The sequence below is a fragment of the Lagenorhynchus albirostris genome, chromosome 2, assembly GCF_949774975.1.
Source record: "Lagenorhynchus albirostris chromosome 2, mLagAlb1.1, whole genome shotgun sequence".
Lineage (NCBI taxonomy): Eukaryota > Metazoa > Chordata > Mammalia > Artiodactyla > Delphinidae > Lagenorhynchus > Lagenorhynchus albirostris.
In genome coordinates, this window is record NC_083096.1 from 198424 (window position 1) to 203019 (window position 4596).

The following is a 4596-nucleotide window of genomic DNA, read 5'->3' on the forward strand; positions in this document are numbered from 1 at the left end:
GCTGTGTGTCCCGGGTGTGGATCAGGGACAGAAGCCTGAGCTGCCAGCCCTGCCCTGAGACTGTGGACGCAGGCCGTGCCGGCTGGCTCCTGGCTTTGCCGTCTGACTGTCTGATCCGAGCCTCCTTTGAACTCTGGTCCGTGTCTAGCCCAGCAGGTGGGAGGAATTGGCCGTGATGCTCTGCTTGTTCTTAGACTCCTGAGCAGGGCTTTCCAGGTGGGAGGGGCTCCTGCTTACCTTCTAGCCCATTCTCCAGGTCACCCCATCCCCTGCCTGAGGCCTGGAGAGCCAGGGGTGGGACCGGCTGGGAGCCAGCAGTTGGTACTGGACCTTTAGAGGCATGTCCAGATACTGTCTGCTGCTTGGTGACCTGAGGACATAACACACCCCTAGGCTTAGATCTTTCTTAAAAGGAGAATTTTCTTTTTTTTAGTCAACAGCTTGCATAAAACCTGCTTTTTCTTTCTTTCCTTTTGCTTTTCTTTTTTAAAATTTATTTTTACTGATATACAATAGGCAACATTCTATTAGTTTCAGGTGCACAACATAATGACTTGGTACGTGTATGTATTGTGAGTAAATGGAGAATTTTTATACTGGCACTACTGTGTGTCTGCTGTAGATTGGTGCTTTTCTAGTCCAGGGGGCACCAAGGGCGCTTGTTAAACCTGCAGGTTCCTGGGTTCCCAGCTGAGGCGGGGCCTGGGAATCTGCATGCTCTACAAGGTACCCCACCCCCACTCTACCGCAGCAGGATGGGTGGCCAAGCTCTGACGACATGCCCTCTGTCCCCCAGCCCTCATCTCCCCTACCTCACCTCCCCCATCACTCACACACACACACACACACACACACACACACGGCACGGCCTTCCACGTCGTATGTCTCCCCAGGACTCCAAGCCCCTGTGGGCATTCTCTTGTCACCTCTGAACAGGTGAAGCAGCATAGCGTGAGAGAGAGGGATGGGGATTTCTATATCTTCTCTGGCTTGTTCTCTAGGTCCATACATTTGTCGTTATCGCTCACTGCACATATAGTAAAGCATATGCACTTAAGTGTAAAGTATGCTTCAAAGTCTTGTTTTTGACATACAGAAGTGGACGCAGTTGTATTAGGTCACAGTAGTTTTCTAGACAGAAAAGGGCCCTGTCTGGAGAAGAGGGCTGGGCAGGTGATGTGCCGACTGCATCCTTACGGTGTTGCTCCCGCCTTGGACGGACCGGGGCACTGGCTTCAGGGTTTCCTGTTTCCTGACAGCTCTGGGGGCGCTCAGGCCCCGAGTCCCTGCTGGTGGCAGTGGCTTTCTGCTGACAGGACAGGAGGTCCAAGTTGAAGTTTGCTACTTACCGGCCCCCAAGTGTCTACAGCAGTTGTAGAACCCTTCCAGCTCCATCCCGAGCACCCAGACTCTGTCCTCATGGTGGGCAATGAGATCATCCATGAGGCCCCGACCTGGACACCGAGTTCCCCACCTACACCAGCCTCAACTGGCTCATCTCTGCCTCCCTGCTTTGAGGATGGCCTGACCTGGACCTCACGGAGCTCCAGGTGCCTCTGGTCACTGACTCACCCGTTGTCTTGGCTGCAGAGGCCGACCAGAGGAGCTCTCAGTGTCCGAGATCTCCAGTGCCTGCTTTGAACCCTCCAGCCAGAGGGTCGAGTGCGGCCCCCGCCATGGCAGATCCACAGCGGAGACCCGGTGCCCAGGATGGGAGCTGCCGTGGCTATGGTCAAGGGCAGGCACCTGTCCGGCTGGGCTGGTGTCCCACGGCTTTCAAGGCAAGTGGGAATGAAGGGAGGGATTGGCGGCGGCCTGTGGACCCCCTGAGCGGGGCAGGTCCCGGAGAACTGGAGGCATGAAAACAAACACACTAGGGATGGGAGAGTCCTGCAAATTCAGCTTCAGAGGCTGTCTTTCACTTAACAGATCCCACCGTGTCTGGAACCCAGGTCTTTGGCCTGTGCCACAGGGTCGAATCTATCTGAAAGTTTGCCCTTGTGAAAGGAAAAGTGTTTCGTGCCTGTTAGCCTGGCAGAGAGGCACCCCCGGGCCTGCCAATCAGGCTGGGGCGAGGGCCTCACCGGTCACATGCCGGGGACACACCCGCTCACTGTGGCTCCCACAGGGGCTGGGGCGGGGCGGGGCGGCCGTGGGGGTAACAGAAAGGCCTCCATTCAGATAACGGACAACACAGGGTCAGAGGTCTAAGAACACGTCTCTTCCTTTTGAGTAATTGGTTTCCCCTCCACCCTCTCGTCAGTTCACAGTCCCAGAGGGAACCTGGCGTTAAGACCTGGTGCAAGTTTTATGGGTTTTCTTCCAGGGTGAGACTCTAGCAGCTGTGGCGTTTAGGAAACAGGCAGCTTTGCCACCCTGTTACCCTGCTGCCCACGTGAGCATATGAAGGGAGGGCAGGCAGGGCTCCTGATCACAAAGGTAATAATGAAGAGGTGTCTGTAGCTCAGCACGAGGGCAGCAGGGCAGCGTGTCTGGGAGGCTGCACGTTCGGAAAGCTGTGGCTTCTCGGGGCGGAGCAGCTGCCCTCAGGAAGTAGCACCCTTGCCGTCCTCAGAGCCTTTGAGGGGAAGATGCCCTTTTTTTAAAAAAAAATTTTTTATTGAAGTATAGTTGATTCACAAGGTTGTGTTAATTTATGCTGTACAGCAAGATGATTCAATTATACATATATCTATCCTTTTTCCGATTCTTTTCCCATATAGGTCATTACAGAGTGTTGACTGTAGTTCCCTGTGCTATACAGTAGGACCTTGTTGTTTATCTGTTTTATATACAGTAGTGTGTATCTGTTAATCCCAAACTCCTAATTTATCCCTTCCCCACCTTTCCCCTTTTGTAACCATGAGTTTGTTTTCTATGTGAGTCTGTTTCCGTTTCGCAGATAAGTTCATTTGGGTCGTATTTTAGATTTCACATGTAAGTGACAGCATATGGTATTTGTCTTTCTCTGTCTGACTTGCTTCACTCAGTATGATAATCTCTAGGTCCATCCACGTTGCTGCAAATGGCATCATTTCATTCTTTTTTTATGGCTGAGTAGTATTCCCTTGTGTGTATGTACCACATGAAGTTGCCCTTTTTTTTTTTTTTTTTTTTTTTGCTGTACGCAGGCCTCTTACTGTTGTGGCCTCTCCCGTTGTGGAGCATAGGCTCTGGACGCACAGGCTCAGCGGCCTTGGCTCACGGGCGCAGCCGCTCCGCGGCATGTGGGATCTTCCCGGACCGGGGCACGAACCCGTGTCCCCTGCATCGGCAGGCAGACTCTCAACCACTGCGCCACCAGGGAAGCCCGAAGTTGCCCTTTTTTAAAACACATTTCCTGAATAAGAAATGTATTTATATATTCTGAACAGGGCAGTGTTTAAAGTAGGTTAAGTTTAGATCCAATTGGAGATTGTCACAAAGTTTTATATTTTTTAAACTATTAATTTTCTAAACTACAGGAAAGTGGTGAGACTAGTGTAATTAATGCCCATATACCCACTACCTGGATTCAGTATGAGTCTACTGTGTTTATTTTGCTCTGCTGACCCACTTAAACTCACTGATAGCTATTACATAACACGCAAATCTGTTTTTTGTGACTCACGAAACTAATAATACTTCCCCAAATAATACCTAATCAGTATTCAAACTTTCCCAGTTGCCACAAAATTTGAGTCAGTTTTTCAAAGTCAGCATATAATCGAGGACCAAGTGTTGTATTTATTTGTGTCTTAAATTTTTTGCCATAAAGCAGCCACCCTTTTTCTGGACTGTGATTTTGAAGGGACTCGTCTCACCGTCTTGAATGCCCCACGTTCTGGAGTTCTGTTCCCTGGTGGTGGGCAGCACGTTGCTCTGTGCCTCCGTTTCTTGCAGGCTGGCAGACCAACCGCAGGTGACCGCCCTTCCCAGTTATAAGAACCCTTGTACAGACAACTTCCAGGGAACACAGACGCAGGCACTAGTGCTACTTGCTGGTTCTCCTTAGCTCGACATCAGCCACCAGCCCCGCGGTGGCGCCGGGAGACAGCGGAGGGGGGGGGGTGTCTGCATGGTCAGCTGAGGCCCCAGCCACGCCCCCCCCGGTGCCCAGTGTGTGGGTGCCAGGGGGGAGGACAGGAGTCCCCTGAGGACCTGGCCGCCTTGGAAGACCGTGAAGAGGGGCACAGGGTGGGAGGATGGCGAGGACGAGAGTGAGGACCCGGATGTTAAGCCGTCTCTCCGCACTTCTGCATCCTACGTCCGCTGTTCCCACGCCCCGGGCGGGCGGAACTGTGATGCGGGATTCCGCCGGGCAGTGGGCCGTCTCCAACCTTCCAACGCCCTTGCCCTCCTTCCAAGGTAGCGCAGGGTGGCCTCCGCCCGCAGCGGCGCCCGTGGTCCCGGGTGAGCCCCACGGGTGTGAGGACCGGCCTCAAGGAAAGGTGAGCCGCGCCGCCTAGGGGCTCCGGCTGGAGCTGCTGCGGGTGCGCCTGCCCGGGAGCCGAGGGAGAGCGTCTCAGTCCCTGGGCCCCGGAGATTGTCCCCGCGAGGGCAGTGGAGGCCGAGGCCCTCTGCACTCGCAGGCCGGCCCGCGAGCGTCTTACCACG